At 36.5% G+C, this 20,211-nt stretch overlaps 1 protein-coding gene and 1 non-coding gene across 2 annotated transcripts in view; one reads left to right on the forward strand and one right to left on the reverse strand.

The window, feature by feature from the left end:
* Window positions 1-2,869: 2,869 nt before the first annotated feature.
* LOC148161938 (uncharacterized) overlaps window positions 2,870-20,211 on the reverse strand; it is a 202,974-nt gene continuing 185,632 nt past the window's right edge. Inside the window, exons 11-12 of the mRNA XM_088020497.1 lie at window positions 11,608-11,663; window positions 2,870-3,325 (exon numbers count right to left, since the gene is read on the reverse strand). The gene's annotated coding sequence lies outside the window, so the exon portion shown is untranslated. The remainder of the gene's footprint in view (window positions 3,326-11,607; window positions 11,664-20,211) is intronic.
* Window positions 16,687-16,793, forward strand: LOC148161939 (U6 spliceosomal RNA). Its single transcript, XR_015767275.1, has one exon. It is a non-coding gene; the product is annotated as a U6 spliceosomal RNA (small nuclear RNA).

The raw sequence follows: 20,211 nt of genomic DNA on the forward strand, positions 1-20,211 counted from the left end.
GGAACAAGTAAAAAGAAATAAACATAGAGGGTAGCAAGCAAGGAGACGATTTTTCATATGAGATCGAGTTTTAGTCTTCAGCTTTACTTTCTCAAGCTCCTGGCTTGCCTCAAATTGACAAAAGCCATCTTCTCTCTACCACTCAGGAGAACCTTCAAGCATGTGTAGACTCTAAATTTCACACCTGGAAGAGAGGATTTCATGATTTACACTGGGAGTGCTGCCAAATGGGTGTGGCCTGTGCCTTCCCCTAGAAATCCTATCTAACTGTATTCCAGTAGTCTCTATGAGGCGACAGGCACATCTAACTATGCATTAGTAGCCTCTCCTCACTAGAGTAAGGGTGTGGTGGGCGGGTTGGGAATCTGTCATAAGCTTTTTATAGAACAAATCTAGGTATTATACTTATGTATATTTTATCCCTTTGAAAATAAGGGATATAATGTTTTCTAATTAAAAGAACAAGGGGCTAGAACTAGTAGACCTGGGTTCTAGTCTGATTTGCTAGTAGTAAATAGTCTCTTTTAGCAAGTCCCTCAGTCTTTCTATAGTTTTGTTGAGAGATCTGGATATAGTCTGTAGTTTTATGATTTTGACTCTCATTAGATTTAAAAGGATTACAGAATTCATACTTGAATCCCTCTCTGCGATATAGTAGTCTATTTTGTATGATATTGAGGTATTAGGAATAAAGGCTCAATTATTGTTGCGATGAGAAAACATGAACCATTTTATAATGATCTACTTTATAGTACAGGTTCTCTGTTATAGTGACAGGTAGGACCTGCTTATATATAAAAGGGGCCATTGGCGCTTACTGTGAATTGTATGTAAACATTTACCCTCATATCACATATAAATTTAGATGTCATTAAACAATTTAATTGCATGTATTTAAATCTGTCCTTAGATTCTGTATTTTCTAGTTTTATTTCTTTCATGTTTTTGGCATTTTATCTTAAAAAATTTTAAGTTAGCAGACAAAAGCATCATGTGTTAAAGTACTTTAAGAGCAAGTGATTTAGTACTCATAGTTAAGACCGATTTTTTATTTCCACTTATGCATAATCTTTTTTTTTTTTTCCGCAGAGTGAAAAGCTTTTGTTGTATGATACAGTCCAGAGTGAGCTGGAGGAGAAGAGAAGAAGACTTGAGGAGGACAGGCACAGCCTTGATATTAGCTCAGGGAATGGGGATGGCGTGCTGGGGACGGTTACTTTAGGTGACACTGAACCTGGGCTTTGCTGTAGTGTCTCATCATATCCGAGTCTCCTGACACAGATGTTATGTAAGTGAAGTGTCCTAATGAGAAAGGGGGAGACTTCTAAAGAATTTGACGGGCTTGTGATTGTTGCTTTGATTTGCATTCACATTTCAGAAAGACATAGCAAAGGGAATGCGTGAAAAGGGACAAAAGAGAAGTAGGACAGCAGCTACAGGAGTAAGAATGGTATACTATAAGAACAGCAAGAGTATCTTTATAATATAAGAATAGTACTGGAAGACAACTACAGTATATGTTCTTCTCTTTAAGTCTTGAAAGATCAGGTGGAAGAAGGAATAAAAACCTTTTCTTTTTGGTATCACACAAACCGGAAATTACAGGGAGGTAGATTTTTGTCTCAGAAAAAGGAAAAACTCATTAATAATTACATCAGTCCAAGGTTGAAATTGCCTTTTCAGGGGTATTATGGAAAGGCTTTCTACACTGGGTTGAAGATATACTGGGTTACTCTCCAGGTCTTGCGTGTACATTGCTTTTCCCCTCAGAGATTTTATTTCTCCGGTGTAGACTAGGCACAGTGGGGTCAGACACGCTGAACTTGTTTTTTGTTTTTGTTTTGTTTTTTTTTTAAGATTTTACTTATTTATTTGACAGAGAGAGACAGCGAGAGAGGGAACACAGGCAGGGGGAGTGGGAGAGGGAGAAGCAGGCTTCCCGCGGAGCAGGGAGCCCGATGTGGGACTCGATCCCAGGACCCTGGGATCATGACCCGAGCCGAAGGCAGACGCTTAACGACTGAGCCACCCAGGCGCCCGAGACACGCTGAACTTGTCACACCACTGCCCCAGGCCCTACTGCTTGGGTGACTGTGAACAGTCACTTTAGCTTTTCTAAATCAGTCTCCTCATCTGTAAAATGGAAATAATAGGAACACTACCTCAGGGATAGCTTTGAGGATGACATAATGCACGCAGTGTGTATTTAACAAAGTACCTGACATACGTTCATCAGTTAGTAGTCAGTAAATGCCAAGTTGATTTTTACTTTAATAAAGGCACAGGAAATTTTATGAATATAGAGCTGCTCATGAAATTATATAGTCATATGTGTATATACATAGCTTCCAATGAAATTTTGCTACCATGAAATTACAAAGCCTTTTCCCTTACTTTGATCTCCAGAAATCAGCTAATACTTAATTTTTATTTACTTGCCAGAGCTGTGGAATGATGAGCTTCAGTCAAGAAAAAAGAGGAAGGATCCTTTCAGTCCTGACAAAAAGAAGCCAGCTGTTGTTTCAGATATCCTTTTCTAAATTTTTTTTTGCCTTGGTATACATTTTTGCATTGTGCCTGTCTTTGTAATTTTTATTAGTATACATTGACTTTATTTATATGATCCTGTAATAGGCAAAAGATGATTTACAAAACTGAGGCAGAAGAATATAGTTTAGATCAAAAGGGGTAGGGAAGGAGCAGAAATTTAGTCATGATCTCAACTTTGAAAATATGGCTTTGTAGCTCACAAAGGCTTTGATGTGAATATAGCATGATTAATTCACATGTATATTTTTTAACACTTTTCAATGTTCCTCAGGTTTTTATTTTACATTTTTTGTTTGCTTTTTTGAGAGAGAGAGAGAGAGAGAAGCAGCAGAGGGAGAGGGAGAGGGAGAGAGAGAATCATAAGCAGGCTCCATGCCCAGCGCGGAGCCCTGTGCGGAGCTCAATCTCACGACCCTGTCATCATGACCTGAGCCAAAATCAAGAGAGTCAAATACTTAATGGACTGAGCCACCCATGAGCCTCCAAAACTGGAGTGTCTTTAACTTAGTATGTGCTTTCAGTCTTGGTGTTCCCTGTGGTGTTCCCTGTGGGACGCTCCTCCTTTACCCCTGTCTTTTCCCATCCCCACCTCAAAACAGTGATTACGTTGGTGGTATATCTTATAATCAGTGATATCTTAGAATTAAGAGAATATGGTTATAGCATCTGAAGTACTGAAATGTATTTATCCTCGTACTGAGTTTTTTGGAGAATAATTTGAAGTCAGAATTCAGCATGCCAAAGGATTATGTCCACAAATCAGTGTTCCAATTCTCTGAAAAACAGAAGTTTGGAAATAAAATTCAAAGTGTGAAATTCTTACAGCTAAATTGACCTTGACTTTTCCACGTCCATATATAGTTTATATGCTACAAGATCTTGATATTCTTGAAGACTGGACAACAATTAGGAAGGTATGATTAAAGAGCAATGGAATCTTACTTTGTAAGATTCTGTGGTTTTTCACTAATACATCAAAATACGATTATTGTTAATATGCCTTACTTTACAACATTCTCTCTGTGGCAGTTAATGCTAATACAGATAACTGTGGATTGCAAGAATACTTTAAGAGAGACATGTCAGCAATTTGTATTTTTTCCTGTAATAATGTAATAAATAATTTATGCAAAAGTCCTGAAAAGCATTTATTTAGGGTAATAATAATTATTATTATTATTATACAAAAGTAATAATATGTAATCTTTCTGTGCTTAGTCCTTAGCCCAGTCCTGGCTTTCTGAGGGCACTCAATAAATATTTGTTGAATGAATGAAAGTGAATATTTGAACTCGTATTGTATGTCTTGCATTCTCTCATTAAACATTCAAGAATTATAGGATTTTCTGTGCTTGTTTGAAAGTGGAGACTTATTTTTTGTATTAAATTTTTCCGTTTTCAGAAACTTCTTAGTTGCAAGAGATGAATTCAGGTATTGATAACACCTTTAGGCGGAATGGTTATTCTTTATATTCCTTATGGTCTTAGACATTAAAATTTATTAGAGCAGCTGAAGATTGTATTTCACTGTTAGCTACTGAGGTCGTCAGTAGGGTTGTAGACATTAAATAGATCCCACAATGTACTTTCAGTCTATAAACTCAGTGTCTTTCTTCTTTTTTTAATTAAGGCAATGGCTACACTGGGTCCACACAGAGTGAAAACAGAACGTAAGTCATTTAATCTAAGTTCGGGAATCTTCTCTGTGGAGACTGATTGAATCAGGGCTAAGTCATCCACATACCAAACAGCGCCCCTGTCAGTGGTTTCATTTCAACAGTGAGCACTACTCCTGGAATTACAATGTTTTAAAATCCTACTTAAAATTGGCACTAGTAACTGATAATGCACCTTCTTCCCCTTCTGGCACTTGTCTAGTTAACTGATGATTTATTGTACATTGTACAGCTTTATTTTGTCGTTATATTAAAAACTTAATTATATAAGAAATTAAATTCTTTTTTTTTTAAAGATTTTATTTATTTGTTTGAGAGAGAGTGAGAAAGAGAGAGCATAAGAGCGGGGAGCGTCAGAGAGAGAAGCAGGCTCCCCACTGAGCAAGGAGCCCGATGCGGGGCTCGATCCTGGGACTCTGGGATCATGACCTGAGCTGAAGGCAGTCGCTTAACCGACTGAGCCACCCATGCGCCCCTCTCTTATTTCTATTAGATTTATAGTTGTTATCTAAGAAATATTTTTAGTGTTTTTTCACCTATATGCATGGATTGGTGATACTGCTTAATGTTCTCCACTTTTGTTTTTCTGACAATGTCTTATTAATATAACAGTTTTTGAACTGATCCCTTTAGCACCTGTGAAACTGGAAAAACATCTGCACAGTGCTAGATCCGAAGAAGGAAGATTATACTATGATGGTGAATGGTATATACGTGGACAAACAATATGTATTGATAAAAAAGATGAATGTCCTACAAGGTAAAAATTATCACTTCAGCATTGTTCAGTATTTACAACATTATTGTCAATAAATATTTGCCCCCTCTGTAGTACATTCATAATGCACCATTAATTGCCTATGGATCCTTCTTTTCTCTTGGCATATGATTTGATTAGCATGTGTGTTCACCAGTGTTAATATTTATAGACCTACATCACATATTAAGTTCTTGAGCACAAGCATTAACACAAGAGGAAATGTTGGAATTATTTAGCCCAGGTAAGTGGTCCTATTTGTTAGTTCTTAAAGTAGATGAATTGTTAGGATTTTAATATTATGATCTTTAAACCATCTGTTATGAGTTTTGGGTGGATATATTAATCGTTAACTTTTTTGGTTGTGTTACAGTATTTTGGATACAAAGAATATGTATCAATTAGAGTAGGAAAAGAATGGAAAATTAAGGAAAGCCTTAAGAGTCACAGTAATTAGAGTGTAACTTGAAAACTGAAAGCTGCCTTTTAAAAGACTCAATCTGTCTAAGCTTAAACGTTTCGATAATTATACAGCCTTCTAAGTTTTTCTGGTTTTTTTTTTTTTAAGATTTTATTTTTTTAAGTAATCTCTACACGCAATATGGGGCTCAAAGCCACAGCCCCGAGATCAAGAGTCACATGCTCCACTGACTGAGCCAGCCAGGCACCCTGATAGCCTTCTAAGTTTTATCTGGTTGTAGCTTTTGGAAAATATTAATGCTAATCACTGCTTTTGTTCCTTCAGTAGTTTAGGATTTAATTCTCAGAGTGGTAACATTCTATAGTAAGAAAGTATCTTTTTCTAGGTATGACTGGTAAATGCAGTGTTTGTATTTAGGGAAGAATACTCATTTTCCAAATATAGTGGTTTTACTTGGACTGTAATTTCATCTGTAAAGTTTTAGGATAGTAGGAGCATTGTGTATAATAACTTTCCTCATAGAAGCGCCCTGAGCTAATTACTAGGTTCTATGTGATACCCCTAGATTCTTTGCTTTATCTTACTACTTTTAAGACATTTTACTGACTACTTAGCATAAATGTGATTTAAAAAGAGATGAAATACTATAAGAGTATTAAACACAAATCTGTTTTTAAAAATATTTCTACATAAAGATAAGTAGTGTCAAAAAAAGAATCCATACAAGTACCTACAGATGTTTTGACACTGGGAATTAGGGATTGGTATTTTTAAGATTTCCTACGCTCCTGAAACCAGTATTACACTATATGTTAACTAACTAGAATTTAAATAAAAACTTAAAGTAAGTGGATACTCTGAAAAAATAAAGCATTTGAAAAAAATTTAAAACAGTCAAAGATTTCCTACTGCCTGGGCTGATATAAATTGGAGGTGTAATACTATATAATTAGTGTTTTTAGCTCCACTGTGTGTTTTTGGGGGGTGGGTTGGGGTGGGGCTGTAGTGGAACAATGTGCATTTAATAGTTCTTATAGTAAATATGACCAGTTCTATTAAGGAAAGAAAGGAGATTGTCTCTTAAGTGTTGCTGAATGTGATGTTTTTGACAATATGCCCTGCTGATAGTGCAGCATTGTGGTAAATGACAATTACATATCTGAATCTACTCTTGCAGTCCAGCTATTTTGGTTTTATGGCTAGTACTCTAAAATGAGTGGTGGAGGCGTATTGCAATTCATTCATTCATTCCTTTCCCCCCCCCTTTTTAGTGCTGTAATTACAACAATTAACCATGATGAAGTTTGGTTTAAGAGGCCTGATGGAAGCAAATCTAAGCTTTACATTTCACAGCTACAGAAAGGAAAATATTCAATTAAACATTCATAATCATGATTTAAGTGTTATCTAAAGCTACCTTATTAGTGTTATCAAGTGTGATGTGCCATGGGAGTTAAAAATGTATTCAATAACTTAATATTCTCATCGAATCATGAGACTGTATTTGTAGGTAGTACTCTTAAGTAAACCTCATATTGATATGTCAATGAGATAGTAATAAAAACTTAATCATGATCATTACATTTATTTGCCTTTTAGGTCCAATGACCAATAGGTATATATATATGGTAGGGGTTTCTTACTAAATTTTTTTCTTTGTTTTTTAAAAACATTATGCAAATCTGTTTTATCTTTAGTGAACTATGTTGCTAAATGGCTATATTTGTCTACAATTTCTTTGATTTTTCCATATCTTTGTCACTCATTGTGTTTGTAAATAAGCCTGATAAAATGTTTCCTATAAATGGTTTGTACTAGTACATTGTGTTAAATCAGAATTGAAATTTAAACATATATACGTGAGTGTGTATATATGGCATCATCAGCTTATTTAGAACTGATGACCTTTCTTTACAATCTTGTTTTACCCAAAATGAAGCTATTGGGTTTGAAAGCTAAAGGGAGCACTTTTGTAGACTAGGAGCTTTTCTTCTCCTCTTCCTTGATTGTATGGTGGTGACCTATTTTTACAAATTATACTTAATTAGTAAAATTAGTGTCAAGTAATAACATGCTTCTACCTGTATTTCTTGTGAACCTGTAGAGGTCAGGTATTTATGCCTGGTATTTATGATGCAGTATATAAGTGGTGAATAGTAACTGACAGTATTGTGGTGCTTGCTGTTCATGTCTGACCTTTTGAAACAGATTTTTAGTAAGCATTTTTCAGAGGTAAAACTAGGTTCTTATCTTAATTTTATTCCTAGGGCAAAGTAGACAGGGATAATATTCTTGAGTCTATTCCCAAATTAATATTTTTATCTTTGGTGGTTCTACACTTTAAGGCCACTTGGTGCAATTTAGAAAGTATTGGCCTCTCTTCCCTTAGCCACATGCAAAATTAACTTCTAAAACCTCAGGAACAGTACAAAGAATTGAAACCCTCAATATGGCAGCACAATTGGCTGTAGTATATATTAGGGTACAACCAAGTCAAGTTTTCCTGGTGGTCTTGTGCACTTTAATTTCTGTTATAATGAGACTGAAGAGGATGAGGAAGAGAGCTACTTATTAACAGGGCAGGAATATCTGCATTATTCCGTTTGTTTTCTTACTATTTTACCTCTGCAAACATCTTCCTGTGTAGATCACTACTTCACAGTGGCCAAATGTTAAAATATTTGACTTCTGAAATTCATTATCAGCAAAGTTATATACTTTGTTCTGTTTCTAATTAACCTTAACAAATGTACATAATGTCATAATCCAATAGTATTTGACAGTACTTATGTATACAATGTTTCATAAGCATTTTTAATAAGATTTGTATTTTTAAATTTAGTATATAATAAAAAGATGTGTTGAGTGTCATTTGTAGTGTCTTGAATTACTCTTGGGTAAGTTCTTTATAACCTGTCCACTTCTAAGAATGATTTCAGCCAATTTACATTAATAGGTACAGAGAGTTGGAGTGTTAAACAAATGTTTCTGCTTCCCTACATCACAGTTCAACCTCTGTTGGGGTATATTTAGATATTCAAGATGGGCAAGTTATACTTAATTTTAAAATATACATATATGTTATACTTTAACAAAAATGTACCGCATATGTTCTGAAATTCTAAATATAGAAAATATTTTTAAAAACTACGATTAGTGCATTTACTTTGAAAACATATACAACTATAATCATCTATAGAGTACTATAAAATAAAGTACTATAAAATGCATTTATAAATATTTTTATATTTATATATTGGCAGTTTGCCATTAGACTCTGGTCAAAAGGTTTAGGAGGATTGTTAGAATCTGTGAAGTGTGATATGATCAGTTGCTGCCGCTGCTGTCATGTTTATAATCAGTCTCTGTTTTAGGATCAGTTTATAGGCCTTTCCTCCCACAGCTCCCAGTATTTCATAATCAGCCCATCCCTTCCGGCCATTTTCCATTAAAAAAACACCCCAACCATCACTAATCCAGTGCATTACTAATAATTATTAGCAAATTAAGAGCACACTCCTCATTCTGTCCCTCTCATTGGTAGCCTGAGCACTTTTCATTGCAGCCTTCCTCAGGTTGTTCTCAAATACATATTGTTACTTAGAACTCAAACACTACTCAGAGAACTGTGTACACCTCACTGATAATTATTTGAAAAGAAAAACAGGGACATTGGCTGTTATTTCGAAGATTTTGTTTGTGGACCCAGTAAGTTCAGTACATTAAAACTGAACTAAAATGAATTTATAGGGTAAAAAAGTCGATGCAGGATGAATATACTAGTTAGGATTTATGTAGCCCCATGGAAATTGGAATATAAACTATTTTAATTGCTGAAGATAAGGAAATCTAAAATATTTTTTTTAAAAAACATGGAAGTTTAGAATGGGGTTAGGGAAAAATGCATGTTCCTTATATTGTCTTTATGGATGAACTACAGGAATTGTGGCTGCTGGGTCAGGAGGGATTAACTGAGGCAGTTTCCCCCATTGGACACTGTGGCCCAGCCTTGCCCTTTATTTCACAGGCCCAGAAACTTGAACTTTATCTATATATCCTGTAATGGGCTGAATTGTGCCTTCCACCCCTTTCACCAAATTCATCTGGTGACGCCATTACCCCCAGCACCTCAGAATGTGACTGTATTTGGAGATAGGGTCTTTAGAGAGGTGATGAGTTAAAATGAGATCATTTTAGGGTGGACCCTAATCCAATCTGACTGACAAAAGAAGAGGAAATTTGGACATCCGACAGGTGCCCACCCAGGAGGCTGTGTGAGGACAGGGCAAGGTCACTACCCGCCAGCCAAGAAGAGAGACCTAAGAAGAAACCAAACTTGCCAACACCTTGATCCTGGACTTCTAATACCCAGCACTGTGAGAAAATGAGTTTCTGTCGTTTAAGCCTCCCAGTCTGTGGCATTTTGTTAGAGCAGCCCTAGCAAACTGGTAACACGCCTCAAGGTGACAGCTCTGGGGAAGTTAGGCTGACCAACTCATAGGGGATTGAAGGGGCAGCCAAGTGTCAGTTTAATAATTTAAATTGGGAAGTATAGTTGAGAAGGAGACCTGACTCCTCAAGTCAGTTCTCTCCTTCTAGGAAAATCTGTGTGAAAACAACCTTGTGATCAGATTTGTTTTGGTGAGAGTCATCAGTTCTCTGGTGAGGGCATCCCCTTTCTGGTATTGTGCTGGACACACTGCTATCATCTTACTCTTGACTTTCTTTTTTTTTCTGGTGCCCTGCTGACCAAGATCTCTCCCCTGTTACTGGGCTGCGCAGGCCTTTCCCACTTCCCCCTCTAAGTTCTTTCTATGCCATAGGCTTTCCCACTCTGGCCGCTTATTGGACCAGAATGGACCCTGACTTCACGGGCAGCCTGTACCTGTAATTTTTAATGCTTGCCATGTACCAGGAATTGTATTTGATGTATAAACAGAAAGTTGTTATTTAATATTTTTCATGTTTAAAACAAAATGAACATGATGTAAGAATTCTAATATGTTTACTCTTTATATATATTGGGAATTTCTGGTCATGAGGTTTTTCACAAGGTACCAGAGGCAAAATACTGTGACAGAACTTATATTTGGGTTTTTTTTTTTAAGATTTTATTTATTTATTCATGAGAGACAGAGGCAGAGGGAGAAGCAGGTGCCCCAAAGAGCAGGGAGCCTGATGCGGGCCTCAATCCCACGGCCCCGGGATCATGACCTGAGCCGAAGGCAGATGGTTAACCAACTGAGCCACCCAGGCGCCCATATTTAGAGTGTTCTAAAACTGAGTTGATTTTATCTCAAGTTGCTAATCTTTCTGAAAAATGTGTTTATCTCTCTCTCCCTTCTTCCCCACCCACCCACCGATTCATCCATCCATCCATCTTTCTATTACTAGAAAGTAACTGTAAGTCTAAAATTTCTTTGCTCTTAAACTTGAAGCTAATGCATTCTCTTTCAAAGACACATTTTATTATTAAAGGTCAAGGGAAAACGTTATGTAGTAACAGTCTTTAAAGTTTACTTTTCCTTTCCTTATCTGTTTTCCTGTGTCTAATACAGTTTTGAGGTGGGTGACCTTGCCAGCACACTGCTGCATTCTCTTGAGGAGAGAAGTGTCATAATTCTAGTCCAGAAGCAGCCACATGGTAGCTTTTCATCTCTACCAGAAAGATTACAGTTTATGTTAAACTGCTTAAGAAACCAGATCCTTGAGCAGAGGCTAAACGACATCTGCTATTAGAGGGATGGGAAAAGAAATACTATATTTCACTTATTGAAAGAATTAAAAAATGGCATTGTTAATGGAAAAAACAGGTGCTTTCACTTGTTTGAGGATAAATTTATGATTTCAGGATGTTTAAGTACATCTACTTAATGACTACTACAATGACTACATTGACTTCAGCTATGCATGTTCTGACAATCCCAAATCTAAATCTCTGCCCTAACCCAAGTTATATATTACAAGTTACCTGCGGGGCATTTCCATCTGGTGGTCACGCTTTTTGAACTTCACACGTACAAAACCAAATCATTATCTCTTCTTCACATCCCTGCCCCAACCCCAGTTGTCTTCCTCCTCTGTTCCCACCCTTGATTCATGAAGCCATCCACCCAAATTCAGGCCCTGGGCAGGCTGTGGCAGCTGACTAAACTCAATGGGCTTCGGAGCAAGACTAAGTGTGTGTGAACTCTGTCACTTACCAGCTGTATGACTGTGGATAATTTCTTAACCTTCCTGTGCCTCCAAACGTCCTCATCTGAAAATGAAAATAGTAATTCTAAATGTTTCATAGTGTTGTGAGGAGGTTTCAATGAATTAATATATACTATGTGCTTAGAACAGTGGCTATTACATGATAAATCCTATATAAGGGCTATTTACATATTTTGACTCCCCATTTCTAATTGTCAAGTCCTACAGATTTTAACTCTGAAACATTTTCTGAAATCACCCTCTTTTGTCCTGTGCCCCAGATGCTGCCCTAATTCAAGCCTTTACTGTATTTTATTGGGATGATTGTGATGGTCTAACTGGTCTTCTTGCTTCTTGCCCTTTTTCTTTATAGCAAATATTATATTTCTAACCCAGAACTGATTATTATTATCATATTTTTGCTCCCTGCTGGGCCTCAATTCTTTTGTCTGCAGGGCACTGCAGTTCCACTGTTTCCAAGAAAGGCTTTTCCCCCAATCATGTGGCTTCAGCGGGAGCACCCATTTCTCTCATGGTCTGCCAGTCTCGGTCACAGTTTAGACGAGGTGGGCATGTAACCCAGGCTGTCCTGATTAGTACCCTTTGCTGAGATCTTTCAAGCTGTGACTGTGGAAACAGAATCCGTCTCCATCTCATATTGAAACCAGGAAGACAATAAAGTTTAAGAACTACAGGCAATTAAGTTTCCTGCCCTGTGTAGAAAGATGACACAGGGAGCTGAAGAGACAGGGGACCGACAGGTAGTTGGCATTTAACTTCCTGCTTTCAGCGGACCCACACTCCCTCTGTACTACAATCCTTCTCATGTCACATGAGTCTTCTAATAAATTCCCCTTTTGCTTTTTTTTTTTTTTTTTGAGCTGGGTTTCTGACCCTTGCAAAATTTATCACAAACACCAGGGCTTCATACTCTGTTGATTTTCATCTTAAAAATTATAATAAACTTTGGTAATTTCACCACAAATTCAAGGAATAAAAAATAAGGATATTGGTAGAGCTGCAAATGTATATGTGAGAAAGAAAACTAGGAACTGCCTGGCACTCATTGCTAGACCTTGGGGTTCTCCCGTTAAGCATAAACAGCCTCTTAAAACAAGGCCACTCTGACTGTGATGAAGCGAGACAAAAAAAAACCCAAGACCTTCTCCCCCTCCCAAGCTTGTCTAAGTCTAGATAGAAACAAGATCAGTCGGCAGACAAGGAAAACATGCAACCGCCCCCTATTGCTAATATGACTGACTGCTACTTCTTTATCTATTACATCTTTGGCCTCACTTCATTCCTCCTGTCTTATAAATAAGATTAATCAAGATGCCCAATCATAGAATTGCCCCCACTTTCTGACACTTCTTTGAGCCCTACCAAAAATCCCCTGATACAGTACAATCCTGTAAGTCCTTTTTAAAATACCTTCTTTTGGGCGCCTGGGTGGCTCAGTTGGTTGGGCGACTGCCTTCGGCTCAGGTCATGATCCTGGAGTCCTGGGATCGAGTCCCGCATCAGGCTCCCTGCTCAGTGGTGAGTCTGCTTCTCCCTCAGACCCTCCCCCGTCTCATGCTCTCTCTCTCTCTCTCTCTCCCTCTCTCATTCTCTCAAATAAATAAAATCTTTAAAAAAAATAAAAATAAAATAAAATACCTTCTTTATCAGACACCCACAATCCCCTATGGCATATGCTTCCTCACTGCAATGAGCAAGAGACCCAGTTTGTTAAATTCCAGGTAAGTTCAGGGTGGTCTTTGGCTGGACGGCATCAATACATGGAACATTGAAAACAGTTTTGTTGTTGAAGGGTTTTTCATTAGATTTAACCTAAAGATCCTTAAGTATATTTTGGACAGTCTTCTAGGAGCTCCCAGTGTATAATTATAGTTATAATGACTGATAAAACAAACTGTAGGTTTTGATTTTCAATTACATGTTATAGAAGATTCATAAAAGACAAGACAAAATGAAAGCACATTTCATGAAAGACATTTGTACTTCAATCTAAGTTAGAAAGCACTTTGCCTTCAAAACCAGAAAATAATGTTAATATTTCTACTGCATTAACCAGGGACTCTCTCCTAGAAATGTAAAAGCTATAGTACTAAAGCATTTTGATTAAAACCTGAAGGTGGCAGTAAATTCCTAGAAAACTAAGGTACTTAGTTTAGGATTTGTATTTTTTCTTCTAATTATTCAAATTTGTATAGTGAGACTGCAGTTGCATTTAATTCTATTGCGTACTAATTAAGGGAGCTTCAGGAAGAAGATGAAGTTCTAAACAAGGATTATATTGTTATTACTGTTGACCGACTGAAAAGAAGTCACCATGTAAAAGGCTTAGGAACATTCAACGGATTCAGTGCTTTAGAGTTACTATAGAAACAAAGTATGTAATTAAACAAAAGGAAACAGAACTTTTAATACAGATCAAAGTGCTCTGAATGGCATTAAATAGATAGTTTCTATTTGTCTATTAAATTTATGACCCTGTTGGTAAGCTTTTTGCCCCACACTTTCCCAATTTTATTCTCAATATTCTTAAAATAGAATTTTTTATGGTTGTGTGTGCCTGGGTAGCTCAGATGTTAAGCGTCTGCCTTTGGCTCAGGTCATGATCCCAGGGTCCTGGGATCGAGTTCCACGTCAGGCTCCCTGCTCCTTGGGGGCCTGCTTCTCTCTCTCTCTGTCTCTGTCTCTCATGAATAAATAAATAAAATCTTTTAAAAAAAAAAGAATTTTTTATGGTTGTGTTTTTCCCCAAGGATCTATTTATAATCAGTAAACTCCATAGACTTATTAATCAGGAAGGGCCTAACTGGTAATTTAATACAGAAGCTTTACAAATAGCAAATTAATAAATATTAATTCATACTGGAAAATGAATTAATTTATTGATCTTTTATATAAAGATCTAAAACTAGATTGTTTCAGAGTTTCTTCTCTTGAGGGTAAACACTATCACTGGTACATTGAGTTATACCAAAAGTTATTGTGAGGTTTTAGTGCCCTCAGTACATAGGCACAAGATTATTAGAGCTTTGAAAATTAGGAACCATAAAATTTCTCTAATCCTTTTAGAAAAAAGTTAAGCAAGTCCTGTATATATTAGTGTATAAATACACAAAATAGTTAATTCTGTTGAACAAGATAAGTGATGTTGATATTTTGAATATCTTCCTATAACTATGCTAATACACGAGTAACTATCAATTTAGAAATTAGTGGATGATTTGAATTTTCAAGATGTTATTTCATTCCTCCATTTAATTTTATTTAACTTTATTTTTAAGGCTGTACTGTAGTAAACTATTAACCATGGTAAATGTAAGTTTAATTTTATAAATCCAAGAATTTAGCTTTATTCTTCTTTATGATAATCTCTTTTAGGCAGTTAGAAATTTCACAGAAAGACTGAAAGAGGATTAGTTATGAGTTTGTTTTGACCAGGGAAAAATGTAAAGTTAGAAGCACAGACACACAGCATTTATTTATTCCAGAAATACTGACACCTGCTCATAATAAAAATGTCCAAAACAATTATTTTTAACATAACAATTATTCTCAACAATTATAAATGACTAGTCCATTTCATCTTCAAATAGTGTTTAGATTTGTTTGTAATACTTAAAAGCGTAGTAAAAACAAAACAGAACAAAACTGTAGATTCTGCATAATTTAGAGCTATTTTAACTTATGGTGCTTGAGTTCCATTTGGTTAGTTGGAGGACATAATAGTGAATATAAATATAACTCCCTATGTGTGATTACCATCTTAAAAATATGTACCAATGAAATCTGCATTATTTCGTTGTTGACTAGTGGTGGTTAATACTGGCTGCCAGCAGAGGGCGCTTTGAGGTTTATCTGTTAGAATTCCAACACCTTGGTGGCTGAGGAATATAGACTATTTGTCTTCAAACTGATCTAAGAGTGAAGACATTTCTAATATTTCTTTATTCCCTCTGATTTCTTGTCTACTTTTACAAACCCCTAGACCATCTGGCAAGGGATGAGAAGGCTATCTAAAAACCCCAGCAGCAGTTCCCAACTGACTGCATGAGCAGATGTGTAAGAAAGGGTCCCGAGGGGTGAGGTTTAAGGGAGGCAGGAAACTCCCTGCATTTTTTCCCTCAGCCCCTTTCAAACTCCATCACCACTACCAGCAGTTCTCCCCTAGAGATCTGTATGGAACCGAGTAATAAAAACATGTGGCTTTAAAACAGTCTAGTTTAGTCAATAAGAAAATGAATACCAAATGGAAAAGAGGAAGCCCAAGGGGGAATCAGTGCTGAAGTAGCCTTCTGGGCAGTGGTTGTCATGCTTTTTGACAGAGACACATATCCTAATACACTCATGTATATGTATACATACACACATAAACAACACATGCATCTAAAACAAAAGTACCTTGAAGCAGTATTTACCCTTAACAATGTATGAAAGAGATATATATATATAATTTTTGTTGCCTTTTCTTTTTTTTCAAGTAGGTCCCATGCCCAATGTGGGGCTTGAACTCAGGACCCTATGATCAAGAGTTGCACGCTCCACCAACTGAGCCAGCCAAGTGCCCTGAGATATATATGATTTTTAAATACTTAAATGAAATACAGAAAATAAATTCTAACAGGGGTTTTCAAGGAAACTGACAAACTTGTTTTGGTAATGTCTGTGGAAGAACAAAAGGCCAAGAATAGTCACAATGCTTCCAAAGAGGAAATGGAATTAAAATTCAGCAGGATAGACAGCAGAGATGAAGAAAAGGGAAGGTTCAAATTGAAGTGGGGTTTGGCAATAGAACCAAGAAAAGCTCAGAAAACAAGGCACCCTATTACTGAGCCCCATACAAAAAGAACTAAAGAGGGAACTCTGTGATGTTAGAGAAGGTTTCGTACCTTGCTTAGTGTAGATGTCCAGGAAAACCCTTTTTATATAAAAATAACTAAAAAGTATGAAGGTCAAATCCCATGCAAAATTATTATAATAAAAAGAGAAAAAGAGGTAGAATTACTTGTTCCTATGCCAGAAAGATATGCCCACGATACAGGTGAAAACTGTGATCTACTGTGATCATCTAAGCGAGCCTAAGCATCACATATACTACAACTGGAACAATATACAGAGAAAATTAGCCTGGCTCCCACACGAGGCTGACACGCACATTCACAAAGTATTCCATATTTAAAAACAAAAAACAAAAAACAAAAAAACGGTGATCTCCTGTTTCAAAATAACTAAAAGATATTAAGAAAATGTTACAGGACGTGAAAAAACAAAATACATCAGTCTTCCCTTATTCACGGTTTCGCTGTCTGTGGTTTCAGTTGCCTGCAGTCACCTGTGGTTGGGGAGCAGATGATCCTCCTCCTGGCAGATCATCAGAAGGTCAGTAGTCTCCTAACAATGCGTCAAAACGCCTACACCGTTCACCTCACTCCATCGCATCATGTAGGCATGTCACATCATCGTCATAAGAAGGGGGAGTACAATCCAATATTTTGAAAGACAGAGAAACCACATTCACACAACTTTCATTACAGTATATTGTTATAACGGTTTTATTTCATTATTAGTTATTGCTGCTAATCTCTTATTATGCCTAATTTATAAATTAAACTTTATCATAGGTATGTTTGTATAGGAAACTGTATAGTATATGTAGAGTTTGGTACTATCTGTGATTTCAGATATCCACTGGGGATCTTGGAACAGATTCTGCACAGATAAGCAGTATCTGATATATATCGTAATTAGAAAAACTCAGAAATGAGGTGACAGAACTCAGCAAAGAATAAAAAGTAAAAGAAAAAAAGTTATTTCAAAAGTGAGGACTAAACTAGAAGGAACACGAGTGAACAAATCCATTACATATTGCCTTAAAAGAAACAGAAGGTGAAAAGAGGAAAATTAAAAAACAAAAAATCAATGAAGTATGAGATTAAAGGGATTCAAGAGGAAGAGGAGGTAACAAATACTGAGGATGGAAAAAGAAGACTGCTTATTAAATGGATTATGGCATCCTTGAAAAAGAAAGTCAAAGTAAAAGAATGGAACAATTACTAAATACTCTAATTAAGAAAACTTTCCTGAAATAAAAAAGATTTGAATTTCACACTGAAAGCATAACTGAGAATACTGAATTAGAAGGACCAGTGACAACACATATTCTAGTAAAATTACTGAACGAAAAGGAAAAGGAACAAATTGGGGGAGTATCAAGCTTAAAAGAGCATATGACTTATAAGGAAAAGAAAATTATCACTGGATTTTCAACAAAGTGCTTTATCCCAGAAGAAAATGGATAAGCACATTGAATATATTTAAGGAAATAAAGTGTGAGCCAAGAATTTTATAATCAGTAAGAATGACTTCAGAGATAAAGGGCACAAACTGTTGTCAAAAAACAACTCAGGGAACATTATTCCAGTGAACCCAACCTAAGGAATCTACAAGAGCATGAGCATCACACAATCAAAATGACCAGAGACATCAAAATAAGGACTGACAAGGATTAAATATATGGCTAACATAAATTTCAAAATAAAACACCTCGTTTTTCAGCCTATATAACTTCACTGTGAGATGCTACCTCTTACAAAGTCTACTACCAGTTTTTTAAAATTATCTCACCAGCAATTGTGTCACAAAAATCTTGACTTGAATAAATGCATGATTCCTATCTGATTCAGCGACGAAGTCACTCATGTCATTGATGAATTAGATTTTTTTTTGAAGATTTTATTTATTTATTTGAGAGAGAGAGCTCAAGCACAAGCAGGGGGAGCAACAGAGGGAGAGGGAGAAGCAGCCTCCCCGCTGAGCAGGGAGCCCGATGCAGGGCTTGATCCCAGGACCCTGGGATCCTGACCTGAGCCGAAGGCAGACACTTAATGGAATGAGTCACCCGGGCACCCCTAGGTTCTTTTTTTTTTTTAATTTTTATTTATTTAGAGAGTGCGCATGCGTTGGGGGAGGGGTAGAGGGACAGAGAGAATCTCAAGCAGACTCCCCACAGAGTGGGGAGCCCAATGCAGGCCAATCCTACAACCCTGAGATCATGACCTGAAATCATGAAATCAAGTCTTGATCATGAAATCAAGAGCTGAACATTCCACACTGAGCCACCCAGGTGCCCTGAATGAGATTCCTTTTAACATGAATGTTGGTTGCTATTTTTGTTTCTGTTAATGAGTAAGACAAATGTGAAATAATGAAGACATGTAAGAGAAGGTCACTCATTTGTCAATGATGCAAGTGACCTCTTTGATGAACTAGGTAATAGTTTTCAAATATTTCCTCATTTTTGGGGTCCTATTCAAAATGGCTACAGGCACAATACCCTTCTAAGTTTAATTTGCATTATTAACATTTTCTGCATCACTTTTTAAAGTCTAGACAATCATAAAAAACAACAAATCAAGTCCTAATTTGTATCATTTACCCATTTCTGTGGTGTGAATATTCCTACTATGGTTGATTTCATGCTACCAATGTGATGTCACTGAATGCAGAGTTGAGAAACCTTGTGCAGTGCTCACCATTACATAGTAATATAGTGTTTCCACCATGCAGATGTAACAGATGTAAATAACATGAAAAGCATAGCTAGTTATAACATGTAGCAAAATAATTAGGAACTGATGAGTTTTGAGTATTTTCTACCTTTACTTTTAATATATGCAGTGGTTAAGTTTATATAATTTAACTTTGATAATGTAGGTGTCTAAAAACCCGCTTGCAAAGTTCCTGAATATTTAACAATTGGCTGTCCTGAGCTGGTATGAGCTGGCCCAGCATACCACTGGATAAGAGGGAGAAAGTGTAGTATGTAATGGTCTGACAAAGTAAATGGAGTATAACTACCTTAAGAATAGAAGATTGTGTGAATTCTTTTTTTTTAAATATTTTATTTATTTATTCATTTGAGAGAGAGAATGAGATAGAGCATGAGAAGGGGGAGGGTCAGAGGGAGAAGCAGACTCCCTGCTGAGCAGGGAGCCCGATGCGGGACTTGATCCCGGAACTCCAAGATCATGACCTGAGCCGAAGGCAGTTGCTTAACCAACTGAGCCACCCAGGCACCCGAAGAGTGTGTGAATTCTTAAAATGTTTTCAGGAACCATATTGGTGGTAATATTAGTATTATTATTCTGAGACTGCTGTGTGTGTAGTATGAGATAAATGAGTAATTATGGGATATATTAATGTTATCATCCTCTACATTCTTGAGAATCAGATTTCTAATATGGAAAAAAGGAGATACAATGATAATAGAAAAGAGGTTACATAAAAGATTGAGTTGGAACTGGAACTCTCAATCTGGATGCAACAGATATTTTACATAGATTTCTTAGTTCTGTCTGCCGAATAGGCCTAAAAATAGTGCTCAGCCTAGTAACAATAAGCATCCTTTGTGCCCAGATTGTGGTACAATATACAATTCTTACTACTATTTTCATTAAAAGAAACCAGAGCTTCTTAGAGAAATGGTCAAATCTAGGAGTTGGGCAAGAAATGAACAAAACAAGCCTAGAATATCGTATATTACCAGATAGAAAGAAAACTATTAAATCCTACTAGAGTCATGTCCATGATTCAGGGAA

Source organism: Eumetopias jubatus, unplaced genomic scaffold, assembly GCF_037043125.1.
Source record: "Eumetopias jubatus isolate StellerSeaLion01/CBP00866 unplaced genomic scaffold, mEumJub1_p1.0 scaffold_36, whole genome shotgun sequence".
Classification (NCBI taxonomy): Eukaryota; Metazoa; Chordata; class Mammalia; order Carnivora; family Otariidae; genus Eumetopias; species Eumetopias jubatus.